Raw genomic sequence first — 17473 nt, forward strand, 5'->3', positions numbered from 1 at the left:
TTTTATCCCAGCCCCCGTCCCCGCAGGAGGCCTTTTGCCTTTTGGTAGGCCGCCATTGTAAATAAGAATTTGTTCTTAACTGACTTGCCTAGTTAAATAAAGGTTAAATAAATTAAATAAAAACAGGAGAGACAGGGGAGAGGAGTGACAGAGAGGACAGGAGAGACAGGGGAGAGGAGTGACAGAGAGTACGGAGAGACAGGGGAGAGGAGTGATAGGGGAGAAGTGACAGAGAGGAGAGGAGTGACAGAGAGGACAGGAGAGACAGGGGAAAGGAATTGTTGGGTGGTCCTTTGCATGGGGGGATGTACGTTTCCTTTAACAATCAGTCTTCCAGATAGATGACACAGACACAGGAACCTTGGTATAAAACTCTTTAGTAATAAAATGCAATTGCAGACAGAAATTTACATACAGAATACCTCAGTAGTCTATAGTAAAGATCTGTGTGGCGAAACAGGAGACCACACTCTTTATACAACCTACCGTCAATCATATCTTAACATTGTTGCATTGGATTAGATACAAAGTATCTAAGATGAGAAAACATGTCTAGACTGTGGTTTCTCACTCTACTATCTCTGCCTTGAGCCTGTGTAACTATTAGTAGGTGTAGACCATTCTCAGCCTGAGAACTAAAGCAGTACATCTCCATTTACCCAGTACTTTTCCATCATTGTGCATTGCAAGCATACAAAGGTTATCACGTACATTTCAAGTCGGAAGTTTACATACACCTTAGCCAAATACATTTAAACTCAGTTTTTCACAATTCCTGACATTTAATCCTAGTAAAAATTCCCTGTTTTAGGTCAGTTAGGATCACCACTTTATTTTAAGAAGGTGAAATGTCAGAATAATAGTAGAGAATGATTTATTTCAACTTTTATTACTTTCATCACATTCCCAGTGGGTCAGAAGTTTACATACACTCAATTAGTATTTGGTAGCATTGCCTTTAAATTGTTTAACTTGGGTCAAACGTTTCGGGTAGCCTTCCACAAGCTTCCCACAATAAGTTGGGTGAATTTTGGCCCATTCCTCCTGACAGAGCTGGTGTAACGGAGTCAGGTTTGTAGGCCTCCTTGCTCGCACACGCTTTTTCAATTCTGCCCACAAATTTTCTATGGGATTGAGGTCAGGGCGTTGTGATGGCCACTCCAATACCTTGACTTTGTTGTCCTTAAGCCATTTTGTCACAACTTTGGAAGTATGCTTGGGGTCATTGTCCATTTGGAAGACCCATTTGCGACCAAGCTTTAACTTCCTGACTAACTTCAATATATCCACCTAATTTTCCTCCCTCATGATGCATCTATTTTGTGAAGTGCACCAGTCCCTCCTGCAGCAAAGCACCCCCACAACATGATGCTGCTACACCCGTGCTTCACGGTTGGGATGGTGTTCTTCGGCTTGCAAGCCTCCCACCTTCTTCCTCCAAACATAACGATGGTCATTATGGCCAAACATTATTTTTGTTTCATCAGACCAGAGGACATTTCTCCAAAAGGTACGATCTTTGTCCCCATGTGCAGTTGCAAACCGTAGTCTGGCTTTTTTGTGACGGTTTTGGAGCAGTGACTTCTTCCTTGTTGAGCGGCTTTTCAGGTTATGTCGATATAGGACTTGTTTTACTGTGGATATACTTTTGTACCTGTTTCCTCCGGCATCTTCACAAGGTCCTTTGCTGTTGTTCTGGGATTGATTTGCACTTTTCGCACCAAAGTACGTTCATCTCTAGGAGACAGAACACGTCTCCTTCCTGAGCGGTATTGTCACGACTTCCACCGAAGGTGGCTCCTCTCCCTGTTCGGGCGGTGCTCGGCGGTCGTCGTCGCCGGCCTACTAGCTGCCACCGATCCATTTTTCCTTTTCGTTTGTGTCTGTGTTTTGTTTTACACCTGTGTCCTACTAGTTAATTTCGGTGGGTTTATTAACCCCCACTGCCTGCTATTCTTTGTGCGGGATTATTTTGCTGTTGCTGCTACGGTAGGGGTGCGTTTTTGCTCCACAGGGTTTTTTTTCTCACAGTCGTGTTGTACCGTTGTAGTTTATTTAGGAGTAGAGGTTTCTCCTCCATGTGTTACGTTTATTTCCCTGTGTGTGGCGACTTCGTTGGGTGTGTTTCCCCACCTGTTGTTGTAGTGTTTGGGACGTTCTATTAAACGTTTGTGCTTCTGGAAATCCTTGCTCTCCTGCTCCTGACTCTTGCACCTACCTCTCTTAGGAGGCACGTAACAGGTATGACGGCTGCATGGTCCCATGTTGTTTATACTTGCATACTATTGTTTGTACAGATGAACGTGGTACCTTCAGGCGTTTGGAAATTGCTCCCAATGATGAACCAGACTTGTGGAGGTCTACTATTTTTTCTGAGGTCTTGGCTGTTTTCTTTTGATTTACCCATGATGTCAAGCAAAGAGGCACTGAGTTTGAAGGTAGGCCTTGAAATACATCCAAAAGTACACCTCCAATTGACTCAAATGATGTCAATTAGCATATCAGAAGCTTCTAAAGCCATGACATCATTTTCTGGAATTTTCCAAGCTGTTTAAAGGCACAGTCAACTTAGAGTATGTAAACTTCTGACCCACTGGAATTGTGATACAGTGAATTATTCTCTGTCTGTAAAGAATTGTTAGAAAAATGACTTGTGTCATGCACAAAGTAGATGTCCTAACCGACTTGCCAAAACTATAGTTTGTTAACAAGAAATTCCATATCTAGGAACTTTCATCATAGTGTGGGTGTTATGACAGAACCCAGTCGTCCAAATCAAAGTTACGAGTTGGATTATTTTCTGTGGGAAAGGGACCATCAACACAGTTTTAATAATAACTTTTAGAAAACAGTACAGTATGTAAGATTTATGGATAGCATTATCAAAAGTTTGTGTGTTATACTTCTAAAGCCACATGGTTATGCCTCTCATCAAAGCTCATAAAAGATCTTAGATGCACACAAGCACCAGTGTCAATCTAAATGTAGAGGAGAATATAAAAGAGAATCTTTGTATTTAACCAAGACGCTGTACTTCTATACCATTGAGAATATGCTGCATGGTTTGTTGTATTGGATCCTATGCTCAGCTGAGGTGTGGGAACATCGCCTGGTGATGTCAGCGGCCTGCCGCTCCACTGTAGTCAGCCAGGTAGCTCTCTGGTAGGAAGGCAAGGAATCAGCAGCGGCCTGGAACACACATTAAAGAACATCCTCTGTGTTCTGTTAGGTAGCTCTTTATATACAATATAGCAGTGGGTGTAAAGCCATAACACATACGTTTTTCTAGCAGTAGACTATCGATAATGTCAAAAGCCCCACTGAAGTCTAACAAAACAGCCGGTAGTCCAAAATGATAGTCCACTCACGCTAATAAAGAAGTATGGGATAGAGAGGAATAGAGAGCGTGGGTTTGTGGGTATTGGATTTGGATCTTCTCTGCTCAGCTGAGGTGTGGGAACAACGCCTGGTGAGGTCAGCAGCCTGCAGCTCCACTGTCGTCAGCCAGGTAGCTCTCTGGTAGAGACAAGGAATCAGCAGCGGTGGCAGCGTTGCTTCAAGACTGAAACACACAAGAGGACCTCAGGTAGGTGGCATGTGAACACAAATGAATCTTCCCTCTGTGCAGAGCTTCCTCCTCTGCAGATACCAGCCAATTCCAGGCCGCCAGGTAGGTAGAGCTGCCACACTGTTTTCGAGTCAGGGCACCTGAATATAACAAAAGCTGCCATAAAAGCAGACCTAGTGGCACACAATAACAGTAACACTGGAGTAGTATTCATAGTTCAATTCACAGTCGATATCCAATAATTACTCACTCAGTCATGTTAAATAGTTAGGTTGCAGCTGTGACAGTTACACCTGGATCCATAAAAGTCCTGCAGAAGGGAGAGAGAAAGGGAGCATACACACAGATGGTTATCTGAGCCTTCTAAAGTCATGAGAAATGAATGGCCTGTCTTGGTTTAAAACATCTTAAATATAACTAAATGAAATCTACAAATCCCCAAAAGTAATTATTTATCATGAGACGGCCATAAACAATAACTAGTAAAGCTGCATACTCCAAGAAAAGGTTAAAATCTCACCTTTCTGGTAAAAATAGTTATAAATTGCTGAGGTGTAGTCACTTTTGAGGACACAAGCTCAAGTACACATTATAAAAATGATAAATAAAATATGTAAATATGAAATAAAACTGTATGAATAAGGCTTGAAATGACTTTTTTCAAATTATAGTATAATCAATAAAACAAATAACTAACTATAATATTTCACCTTCTTTATAACTGTAAATTACATATTTGTATATTTAGTGCTAGAAAAAATTTGCATATTTTCTAAAGTTCTCTCTTGATCAAAACGTCTGCCCCCATCGCTGTAAATGTCTCACAGAGCTCTAGCTTGGCTTCCTGAACTCTTTAGGAACTCACCTTTCATATTAATATTGTCCCTCTAAGACAAAAATAACGTGTTTTTTGTTTAAAATCCCAGAATAGTTTTTTATTGCTGGCTATAAATCAATCTCCGAATGTGCTATAGCCATGAAACCTGTCCTGTTGGTATGAATGATTAGGGAGACAGGCACAGGAATCCGTAATAGTGTTTTTTATTTGACCAAACATTACGGCGTGCCATGGAAAGGCACGGGGACGAAGACCAAACAAACACGTAACAAAACATAGGGTAGAAACCCAAAACAAAAGAGCGGGGAGTACCTCGAATAAATAACACACGCGCAAAATGATTAACACACGGGACGAGAACCGTAATCATCTGCGCAATCCACAATGGCACGAAAGCCAAAACACACAGCACAGGTACTCACACACACCAACGGACAGAGTAACAATAATTGACCCCCCAATGGAAACCAAAAGGCACATATATACAAATAGTAATCAGTCGGAATAGGGGACAGGTGTGCGTGATGAAAGTACTGGTGTGATCCGTGACAAAACCATTCTCTCTTGTTACATTATGATGTAAGGATTCCAGGCATATGAGTTGTTAGTGGCTGTGACATAGGGTTCAGCCAGGACTTGATGGACAGTCGGAAGATAAGAACTTCGGGACATCAGAACTGGGATTACTCACAACGGACTGGAAGAAGCATTTTCCTTTAACGAGTCCAACGAGAAAGATATACTGCTCTCCCGGGAACAGGCCCTGACCACGCCTTTTGCAAGAAGAAAAGACGGAGGAAAAGAGGACACAGATCAGGCTGCCATTTGAGAATCCGTAGGTGAATGAGTAAACTCCCATTGCCATCAATTCTACTTGCTAACATGCAATCATTAGAAAATAAAATGGATGACCTACAATTATGATTATCCTACCAATGGGACATTAAGAACTGTAAAATCTTATGTTTCACCGAGTCGTGGCTGAACGATGACACAGACAATATAGAGCTGGAGGGATTTTCAATGCACCGACAGAACAGAGAAGCTACATCTGGTAAGACGGGGGGTGGGGGTGTGTGTCTTTTTGTCAATAACACCTGGTGCGCATGTCTAATATTAAAAGAAGTCTCGAGGTATTGCTCGCCTGAGGTAGAGTACCTTATGATAAGCTGTAGACCACACTATCTACCAAGAGAGTTCTCATCTATATTATTCGTAGCCGTCTATTTACATCCACAGACCGATGCTGGCACTAAGACCGCACTCAACCAGCTCTATAAGGCCATAAGCAAACAAGAAAATGTTCACGCAGAAGCGGCGCTCCTAGTGGCCGGGCACTTTAATGCAGGCAAACTTAAATCAGTTTTACCAAATTTTTACCAGCATGTCACATGTGTAACCAGAGGAAAAATAATTCTAGACCACCTTTACTCCACACACATAGATGCATACAAAGCTCTCCCCCGCCCTCCATTTGGCAAATCTGACCATAATTCTATCCTCCTGATTCCTGCTTACAAGCAAAAACTAAAGCAGGAAGTACCAGTGGCTCGCTCAATACGGAAGTGGCCAGATGACGCGGATGTATGCTACAGGACTGTTTTGCCAGCACAGACTGGAATATGTTCCGGGATTCATCCGATGGCATTGAGGAGTATAGCACCTCAGTCATCGGCTTCATCAATAAGTGCATCAACGACGTCGTCCCCACAGTGACCGTACGTACATATCCCAACCAGAAGTCATGGATTACAGGCAACATCCGCATTGAGCTAAAGGCTAGAGCTGCCACTTTCAAAGAGCGGGACAATAATCCAGACGCCTATAAGAAATCCTGCTATGCCCTCAGACGAACCATCAAACAAGCAAAGCATCAATACAGGATTAAGATTGATTTTGTGCACAAATTTGTTCTCATCCCTGTTAGTTAACATTTCTCCTTTGCCAAGATAATCCATCCACCTGACATATCAAGAAGCTGATTCAACAGCATGATCATTACACAGGTGCACCTTCTGCAGGAGACAATAAAAGGCCACTCTAAAATGTGCAGTTTTGTCACAGATGTCTCAAGTTTTGAGGGACCGTAAAATTTGCATACTGACTGCAGGATGTCCAAGAGAGCTGTTGCCAGAGAATGTAATGTTAATTTCTCTACCATAAGCCGCCTCCAAAGTCATTTTAGAGAATTATGCAATACGTCCAACCGGCCTCACAACCGCTGACCACATGTAACCACGCCAGCCCAGGACCTCCACATCTGGCTTCTTAACTTGAGGGATCGTCTGAGACCAGCCACCCGGACAGTTGATGAAATCGAGGAGTATTTATGTCTCTAATAAAGCTCTTTATTGGGGAAAAACTAATTCTGATTGGCTGGGCCTGGCTGTCCAGCAGGTGGGCCAGTCTTCCAATGGCTCACCCATGGCTGCGCCCCTGCCCAGTCATGTGAAATCCATAGATTAGGGCCTAATGAATTTATTTAAATTGATTGATTTCCTTATTTGAACTGTAACTAAGTAAAATCGTTGTGATTGTTGCTTTATATTTGTGTTCAATATAGTTACGGCCATGAGTACTATTACAGCTGTTATAATATTACAGTACAATTATTAATGTTATACGCTGCTCAAAAAAATAAAGGGAACACTAAAATAACACATCCTAGATCTGAATTAATGAAATAATCTTATTAAATACTTTTTTCTTTACATAGTTGAATGTGCTGACAACAAAATCACACAAAAATAATCAATGGAAATCCAATTTATCAACCCATGGAGGTCTGGATTTGGAGTCACACTCAAAATTAAAGTGGAAAACCACACTACAGGCTGATCCAACTTTAATGTAATGTCCTTAAAACAAGTCAAAATGAGGCTCAGTAGTGTGTGTGGCCTCCACGTGCCTGTATGACCTCCCTACAACGCCTGGGCATGCTCCTGATGAGGTGGCGGATGGTCTCCTGAGGGATCTCCTCCCAGACCTGGACTAAAGCATCCGCCAACTCCTAGACAGTCTGTGGTGCAACATGGCGTTGGTGGATGGAGCGAGACATGATGTCCCAGATGTGCTCAATTGGATTCAGGTCTGGGGAACGGGCGGGCCAGTCCATAGCATCAATGCCTTCCTCTTGCAGGAACTGCTGACACACTCCAGCCACATGAGGTCTAGCATTGTCTTGCATTAGGAGGAACCCAGGGCCATCCGCACCAGCATATGGTCTCACAAGGGGTCTGAGGATCTCATCTCGGTACCTAATGGCAGTCAGGCTACCTCTGGCGAGCACATGGAGGGCTGTGCGGCCCCCCAAAGAAATGCCACCCCACACCATGACTGACCCACCGCCAAACCGGTCATGCTGGAGGATGTTGCAGGCAGCAGAACGTTCTCCACGGCGTCTCCAGACTGTCACGTCTGTCACATGTGCTCAGTGTGAACCTGCTTTCATCTGTGAAGAGCACAGGGCGCCAGTGGCGAATTTGCCAATCTTGGTGTTCTCTGGCAAATGCCAAACGTCCTGCACGGTGTTGGGCTGTAAGCACAACCCCCACCTGTGGACGTCGGGCCCTCATACCACCCTCATGGAGTCTGTTTCTGACCGTTTGAGCAGACACATGCACATTTGTGGCCTGCTGGAGGTCATTTTGCAGGGCTCTGGCAGTGCTCCTCCTGCTCCTCCTTGCACAAAGGCGGAGGTAGCGGTCCTGCTGCTGGGTTGTTGCCCTCCTACGGCCTCCTCCAAGTCTCTTGATGTACTGGCCTGTCTCCTGGTAGCGCCTCCATGCTCTGGACACTACGCTGACAGACACAGCAAACCTTCTTGCCACAGCTCGCATTGATGTGCCATCCTGGATGAGCTGCACTACCTGAGCCACTTGTGTGGGTTGTAGACTCCGTCTCATGCTACCACTAGAGTGAAAGCACCGCCAGCATTCAAAAGTGACCAAAACATCAGCCAGGAAACATAGGAACTGAGAAGTGGTCTGTGGTTACCACCTGCAGAACCACTCCTTTATTGAGGGTGTCTTACTAATTGCCTATAATTTCCACCTGTTGTCTATTCCATTTGCACAACAGCATGTGAAATTTATTGTCAATCAGTGTTGCTTCCTAAGTGGACAGTTTGATTTCACAGAAGTGTGATTGACTTGGAGTTACATTGTGTTGTTTAAGTGTTCCCTTTATTTTTTTGAGCAGTATATTATTACAGTTCCATTACAGTTATTCAAATGCAGTGCTATTAATGTACTACTTTCAAGGTGATTACAGTGCTACAGTGTATTATTTCTGCTGTCTGTTTATTAGAGAGACAGAGAGAGGAGAGACAGAGAGAGGAGAGACAGAGACAGAGACAGAGACAGAGACAGAGACAGAGACAGAGATTTAAGGCTTTATTGGCATGGGAAACATATGTTAACATTGCCAAAGCAGGTGGAGTAGATAATAAACAAAAGTGAAATAAAGAATAAAACTAAAAGTAAACATTACCATCACAAAATTTCCAAAAGAATAACGACATTTGAAATGTCATATTAGTACAAAAGGGAAAATAAATCAATATGGGTTGTATGTACAATGGTGTTTATTTTTCACTGGTTCCCTTTTTCTTGTGGTAACAGGTCACAAATATTGATGCTGTGAAGGCACATTGTAGTATTTCACCCAATTGATATGGGAGTTTAGCAAAATTAGGTTTGTTTTAGAATTATTTGTGGATCTGTGTAATCTGAGGGAAATATGTCTCTCTAATTTGGTCATACATTTGGCAAGGGGTTAGGAAGTGCAGCTCAGTTTCCACCTCATTTTGTGGTCAGTGTGCACATAGCCTGTCTTCTCTTGAGACCCAGATCTTCTTACGGCGGCCTTTCTCAATTGCAAGGCTATGCTCACTGAGTCTGTACATAGTCAAAGCTTTACAGTGCCTTGCAAAAGTATTCACCCCCTTGGCGTTTTTCCTATTTTGTTGCATTACAACCTGTAATTTAAATGGGATTTTTATTTGGATTTCATGTAATGGACATACACAAAATAGTCCAAATTGGTGAAGTGAAATGAAAACAATTACTTGTCTCAAAAAATTACAAATAAAATAAAAACGGAAAAGTGGTGCGTGCATATGAAGCCCCCAAATTTGATCTGGTGCAACCAATTACCTACAGAAGTCACATAATTACTTAGATTGCACACAGGTGAACTCTATTTAAGTGTCTCATGATCTGTCACATGATCTCAGTATATATACACCTGTTCTGATAGGCAACCAGAGTCTGCAACACCACTAAGCAAGGGGCACCACTAAGCAAGCAGGACCGTGAAGACCAAGGAGCTCTCCAAACAGGTCAGGGACAAAGTTGTGGAGAAGTACAGATCAGGGTTGGGTTATAAAAAAAAATATCTGAAACGTTGAACATCCCACAGAGCACCATTAAATCCATTATTAAAAAATGGAAAGAATATGGCACCAAAGCAAACCTGCCAAGAGAGGGTCGCTCACTAAAACTTACGGACCATGCAAAGAGGGCATTAATTAGAGAGGCAACAAAGAGACCAAAGATAACCCTGAAGGAGCTGCAAAGCTCCACAGCAGAGATTGGAGTATCTGTTCATAGGACCACTTTAAGCCGTACACTCCACAGAGCTGGGCTTTACGGAAGAGTGTCCAGAAAAAAATAAGCAAATATATTTGGTGTTTGCCAAAAGGCATGTGGGAGACTCCCCAAACATATGGTAGAAGGTTCTCTGGTCAGATGAGACTAAAATTGAGCTTTTTGTCCATCAAGGAAAACGCTATGTCTGGCGCAAACCCAACACCTCTCATCACCCCAAGAACACCATCCCCACAGTGAAGCGTGGTGGCAGCATCATGCTGTGGGGATGTTTTTCCATCGGCAGGGACCGGGAAACTGGTCAGAATTGAAGGAATGATGGATGGCGCTAAATACAGGGGAATTCTTGAGGGAAACCTGTTTCAGTCTTCCAGAGATTTGAGACTGGGATGGAGGTTCACTTTCCAGAAGGACAATGACCCTAAGCATACTGCTAAAGCAACACTCGAGTGGTTTAAGGGGAAACATTTAAATGTCTTGGAATGGCCTAGTCAAAGCCCAGACCTCAATCCAATTGAGAATCTGTGGTATGACTTAAAGATTGCTGTACACCAGCGGAAGCCATCCAACTTGAAGGAGCTGGAGCAGTTTTGCCTTGGAGAATGGGCAAAAATTCCAGTGGCTAGATGTGCCAAGCTTATAGAGACATACCCCAAGAGACTTGCAGCTGTAATTGCTGCAAAAGGTGGCTCTACAAAGTATTAACTTTGGGGGGGTGAATAGTTATGCACGCTCAAGTTTTCAGTTTTTTTGTCTTATTTCTTGTTTGTTTCACAATAAAAAAATATTTAGCTTCTTCAAAGTGGTAGGCATGTTGTGTATATCAAATGATACAAACCCCCCCAAAAAATCTATTTTAATTCCAGGATGTAAGGCAACAAAATAGGAAAAATGCCAAGGGGGTGAATACTTTTACAAGCCACTGTAGGTCAGTCAAAGTGGTCAGGTATTCTGCCACTGTGTACTCTCTGTTTAGGGCCAAATAGCATTCTAGTTTGCTCTGTTTTTTTTTTGTTAATTCTTTCCAATGTGTCAAGTAATTATCTTTTGGTTTTCTCATGATTTGGTTGGGTTTAATTGTGTTGCTGTGCTAGGGCTCTGTGGGGTCTGTTTGTGTTTATGAACAGAGCCCCAGGACCAGCTTGCTTAGGGGTTCATCGCTCTGCAGGTGATTGCTTTGTTATGGAAGGTTTGAGAATCGCTTCCTTTTATGTGGTTGTAGAATTTAAATGGCTCTTTTCTGGATTTAGATTTTTAGCAGGCATAGGCCTATATCTGCTCTGCATGCATTATTTGGTGTTTTAAGTTGTACATGGAGGATATTTTTGCTGACTTCTGCATGCAGAGTCTCAATTTGGTGTTTGTCCCATTTTGTGAATTCTTGGTTAATGAGCGGACCACAGACCTCACAACCATAAAGGGCAATGGCTTCTATAACTGATTCAAGTTTTTTTTTGCCAGATCCTAATTGGTATGTCAAATTTTATGTTCCTTTTGATGTCATAGAAGGCCCTACTTGCTTTGTCTCTCAGATTGTTCAGAGCTTTGTGGAAGTTACCTGTGGCGCTGTTTTGGCCGGGGTCTTGTTATATAGATGGTATTCTGATGCCTTGGACAGTCTTTGGTAAATATAACCATCATCGGGTTTTATGTCTCCATGACAAACACTAGCTGAATGCGTTTATATCTTCGTTCACAAAACTCCAAAGAGAGACAATAATGGGTATCTGAGGAAATAAAGGCTACAAACAGAGTGGTATTCAATAACATTTTTACTACCAATATTGCCAGTTAAGACATTTAATATGCAATACATGTTTGACAGTGCAAAATACTTCTGGTTTCCATATTCCATTTCTGAAGTATTATAAGACAGATGAAAGGGGAAACCTTTCTTTAGCTATGGGCTGGTTATCATAAGCTTTCATTATACTTTAATACAACAGCGACACTATGTGGTGTACACACGAAGTACAACCACACAAACACATCCAGTCTTTGTAATCAATCGTTGAGTCACCGGTTGGTTTAACGAGACCGGGATTGATTCGTCATGCCCTTATCGTCTCCAGACAGTCTGTTCCAATGGGTGCGTTCGACTTGTTTTGAAAGCTCGGAGCCGGAGCTAAATTTGATTAAGGGGTTTGAAAAAGATGCCGAACGATTTAAGATAATGGTGTAGTTGACGGTATAGCCAGCGAGTAAGCGACTTTAGTAACATTAGGAGGACTTCCTCTCACTACCATATTTGTGACTGTAGTTAATGGCGAGCTGTTTGCGATGCGTGTCGTGACGTAGTCCAGCTAGCTACAGGCAACTGCCAAATAAACACTTGAGTAAATGAGGGACAAAGTATAGGCCCCTTTCTGTGTTTACAAATATTGCCGCACGAGGGCGATGCGCGCACGTTTGTGTCTTAACTATTGTTATGGGTGTAAGATGGCACCGTGATGCCATCTGTTGGTAAATGTTAATTACTGCAACTCCAGTGTTTTTACCGGTGTGCTGGAGATACCCGGATGTATTTATAATGTACTGAACAAGACTGGTTACTCGTATCAATGCCTCTGTCTCGTATTTAACATTCAAACATTGTGTCAGAAGCGCAATAACTAACCATGCTTTCCGCATATTAGAGTCACCTGTTCTGGTTTACCCCCCAAAAAATGCTTATTTGAGTAAAACTTCGCCGGACGCCGGAATTGTCCTTAGCTAGAGTGAGTTTGCTAGTTAGCTTCAGTTAGACATGGCAGCGAACATTCCCCCTCCCGCCGTTATGAAGCTCAGCGGAGATTGGAGCACAAACTGGGATACGTTTAGAGGTGAATGGGAGGACTATGCACTAGCAACGGGACTTCTGGAAAAGGACGATGAGGTAGTGGCTGCCACTTTGAGGACTATAATGGGAGCTGAATGCCGACACGTATACAAACACAACCTGAACCTAACAGCAGCTCAGCAAGGTAACGCTACAGCTATTCTTGATGCTCTTGAACATTACTTTAAGCCAGCAAAGAACGTTATCTACGAGCGTTATGTTTTCGGTTGTTGCAAACAGGAGGACGGGGAGTCCATTGACAGCTTTGTCACTAGGCCAAGGTAAAAAGGCAGCTACATGTGACTATGGTGCTTTAAGAGATGAACTGATCAGAGATAAGATAGTGCTTGGCATAACTGATGAGGGCACCCGCAGACGTTTGCTGGGAGAACCTGACCTGACGCTGGTCTTGGCAGTGGAGACGTGCAGTAGAGCTTACTGATATACGGATAAGGTCCATGGAACTAGAAAGGCAACATATGGACAATGTCAATGCTACATTCAGGCAGCCAGTAAAGAAATCCACTTTGCCACAGCTAATGCTAATACTACAGCCAACTCTGCAGTAGACAACCCCAATACATGCCGATATTGTGGTATTTCTCATGGACGAGGAAAATAACACTGCCCAGCCTATGGAAAAATATGCAAATCCTGTGGTACAGCTAATCACTTCGCAAGGGTCTACATGAAAAGCAAGAGAAAGGAGGGTAAAGTGCACTCCATTGAAACAAACACAGATGAAGGGAACAACAGCACAGAGGATGTATATGCTAGCGAGTGCATGGGGCAGTGAGGGCAAAAGGACAAAAGTGGTTTGTCACTCTGCTACTTAATAATAAACCACAGCAATGCCAGCTAGATTCAGGGGCCACATGTAACGTTATGAGCCTTAAAGATAAAAGGAGGCTCGCCTGAAACTGTATTCAGGCCAGTTCATGACCTCTTTAGGCCTGTTTGTGACAGTGTGTTTTACGTGGCCAGAAACACACCCTTGAGTTTGAAATAGTTGAGGCTAGTCAACAGCCATTACCAGTACTCTCCTGGAGCTATGTGTGGTGACAGACGTGCTGGTGAAGCTACGTCACAGAAGACAGGTCTCCAAGTTCATCTATGACAAATCAGCAAAAGACTTACCTGAGCTCAGGGTGGGTGAAACGGTGCGGATGAAGCCACTACCAGGGGACCGAACGGGCCTCTGGAGACTCGGATCCTGTGTACAGAAAGTGGCACCACGCTCCTACTTGGTCGAAGTGAATGGATCACTGAACCATCGTAACAGGGTTGACCTTCGGATTGCTGAGCCAGCACCTACTCAGAACCCTGAAGGTCAAAGGGGTCGCATGACAAAAGACAGAACCCCAGCAAGTCACATGGGGCCTGATGCTCTGGGCAAAGAGCCAGGGGATCACAGGTCGGCCGCTCCCTCGCCCATCAATACTCCCCTTAGACAGTCAGGTGACACGCCTGTGCGGGAACCCGCAGTCCTCGCAGACAAGCCCCCTGTCTTTTCACGCTGTGGGTGTCTGTCCCAGCCACCAAAAATACTTAATCTGTAGGTTTCCCATTAGGGATTGTTGACAGAGATAAAAGTGAAGAGAGTATCAAAATGTGTTGTTACCTGAATTAAAAAACCCAAAAAAACAAAACTGTTCATGTTGGAAATTATTACATGGTTTGTTTTGTTAGTGAATTGACAGCTTCTGTCCTATTTTATAAAAGGGAACATGTTATGGGTGTAAGATGGCACAATGATGCCATCTGTTGGTAAATGTTAATTACTGCAACTCCAGTGTTTTTACCGGTGTGCTTGAGATACCCGGATGTATTGTAATGTACTGAACAAGACTGGTTACTCGTATCAATGCCTCTGTCTCGTCATTTAACATTCAAACAACTATGGGGCGTTTAACATTATGTAGAATGCCACAACAACAAAAAACTATTTACATGTTGCATTTCACACTACTGTTTTTTTAGGCTCATATGAACGTCCTGTTTAATGTTTGTCATCTTCGCAAATCAACTGCATTATACTTTTTAAAAAACACTTCAACCAGTAAAATGGCTCTTCACCTAGCTTTTGCTACAGCCTATGTTAATGAGCGTTAGCATTTTAGATAACTGCTGCGTCCAAAAATAGTGTATTTTGCAAAGATCACAACCAAATATAAACTTAGCGACTGTTGAAGCAAGAATCAAAACATAATTGTAAGCTTATGAGAACCCCAAAAAGTTATTTTGTTTAGAAGTAATAACGTAAATGTAGTCTGTTGAGCAGATGGCGATGGCTTTTCATACTGCAGCTGACGCGCATCTGTGCATGACGTCAGTGTGTCGTGTGCTGGAAAGGGCTCTATATTGAAAGCAGGTACTTCCACACAGGTGTGGTAAGCAATTAACATCACGTCATGCTTGGGGGAGAGAGGAAAAGGGTCCAATACCACAGCCAAAAGTCATAAATCCCACCTATTTCTACAATTTCTCTAATTAAAATGTGATTTTTATAACTAACCCTAACCACACTGCTAACCTTATGTCTAACCTTAAACTAAAGGGATACGTTGGGATTTTGGCAAATATCTACTTCCCCAGAGTCAGATGAACTTGTAGATTCTATTTGTATGTCTCTGTGTCCAGTATGAAAGAAGTTAGAGGTAGTTTCGTGTGCCAATACTAACTAGCGTTAGAGCAATGACTGGAAGTTTATGGGCATCTGCTAGTATGCAATGACTGGAAGTCTATACCCATACTTCCAGTCATTGTGATAATGCTAGTTAGCAATTGCGCTAGTACTAGTTACCAACTTCCTTCAAACTGCACGCAGATACATGAAAATGGTATCGATAAGTTCATCTGACTCCTGGGGAAGTAGATAAAGGGCCTCATTGCCAAAATCCGGAAGTATCCCTTCAAGACCAAACATTTATATTTTTTAATTAAAAAATGAATTTTTTAACTAGACAATTTTGACTTTGTCTGTGATAACTAGTGGAAACCGAGGAAGAGGCGGCGCGAGAGGTTTTAATCTGCCGAAAATCTGTCCGTGATAAATAAACCCACGAATTGAGGAACATAGGGAGGTCAATTTGGTAAACAACATACATTAATTGATAATTAAAGCTTATTTGATCTAATAGAAATGTTGTAATGGTTAGGTTGTTATGAATGCACAGATACATCATTGCTTGTATGTAAACCCTGGATTGCTGATGTTATTTATTGGCTATTGGTTAAATAATAATTATAATAATTTTGAAAGGCTTTGAAGCCACCGGTCAGCCATATTGGCACTCCCTAGTAGGAGCAGTCCTCCATAGAGCCCCACAGTGGAGTTGTCATAATACCCATAAAATCTAGCGGTCAAACAGGGAAACGGTTCCAATAGTTTTTCCACCATTTTCGATTTCTGAGAGTAAATAGAGACGACTATATTGATAAGTCACCTTGTCTGAAAGAGATGTACAAGGTTATCAAAACGTCATGCCAGGGTTAGCCTACACAAAACACAGCCCTTATTTAACTGTTCTGGAACCATTCCATCTGACCGCTAGGTTTTATGACTCATAATGTGGTATTCTATAGGAATTCATGGAATTCTACAGTATTTCAAGGACAAGATATATATTTTTAGGAAAATATTTGTATATACTTTTGTTTTTATTTTAACCCATTTAATATAATTTAAATGCATGCATTAGTGTCTGTAATAGAATAAAAGTAGACATTCATAAATGCATTGCCATTACTTCCAAAATGTTTTTTACAATTGAGGAGGAGTACCAAGATGGCTGTGTGGTGGCTTCAATACAGCCCCCGTCAGTCATCCAGAGTTAATACACATCATTGGATATAAGTGGAGCACTTGGCATTTCGGCAACTTTGAAAAAAACTGCTTTATATTGGAGTTGTGCCTATTGTCATTACGTGTGTCTTTTGAGGCCTTTGTATAATCTGTAATTTGTTGTACCCCCTAGCTGCTAGCATACAGTTCAGAAAGTATTCAGACTCCTTAACCTCTACGGGATCAGTGTCCCTTAACTTCTTCCACATTTTGTTACATTACAGCCTTATTCTAAAATTCACCATCTAAAGTGTAATTAATAACTTCAGCATACTCAAAGGGATATTTAATTTCAGCTTTTCTTTTTCTTCATCTACCAATAGGTGCTCTTTGGAGGCAGTCACACACACACACAGACACACACACACACACACACACACACACACACACACACACACACACACACACACACACACACACACACACACAGCTCTTCTCTCTGTCCACCTGTGGAATCTCACCTGTCCTCTCTGTCTGTCTGCCTGTCTGTCTGCCTGTCTGTCTGCCTGTCTGTCGAACCGTGTCAGTGCACAGAACCGCACGGCTGTGATGTGTGCTTCAGACATGGAAGAATAGTGTTGCCTTAATCTGGACAACCTGGTCTGTTAACTTTCGACCCAGGTACCACATTACCCATAAACCTCTATTCAACTAGAATACACTACCTATAACCACCTACATCTATTATACTACACTACCCATAACCACCAGCTCTTTTGTGCAGAGCCGTTAGTGATAACACTGGCTGGAAGCTCCCCACCAGAGACCGGGGTTCAATCCCTGTGTCCATCCTTCT

General features: G+C 42.5%; 1 long non-coding RNA gene across 1 annotated transcript; it reads right to left on the reverse strand.

Moving 5' to 3' along the window:
- Positions 1-361: 361 nt before the first annotated feature.
- On the reverse strand, positions 362-14763 carry LOC106563425 (uncharacterized). Its single transcript, XR_001319256.3, has 4 exons — positions 13971-14763; positions 3819-3878; positions 3369-3562; positions 362-3189 (listed from the first exon to the last, which is right to left on the reverse strand). It is a non-coding gene; the product is annotated as an uncharacterized LOC106563425 (long non-coding RNA).
- Positions 14764-17473: the final 2710 nt, after the last annotated feature.

This window comes from Salmo salar, chromosome 11, assembly GCF_965601325.2.
Source record: "Salmo salar chromosome 11, fSalSal1, whole genome shotgun sequence".
In the NCBI taxonomy this organism is placed as follows: domain Eukaryota; kingdom Metazoa; phylum Chordata; class Actinopteri; order Salmoniformes; family Salmonidae; genus Salmo; species Salmo salar.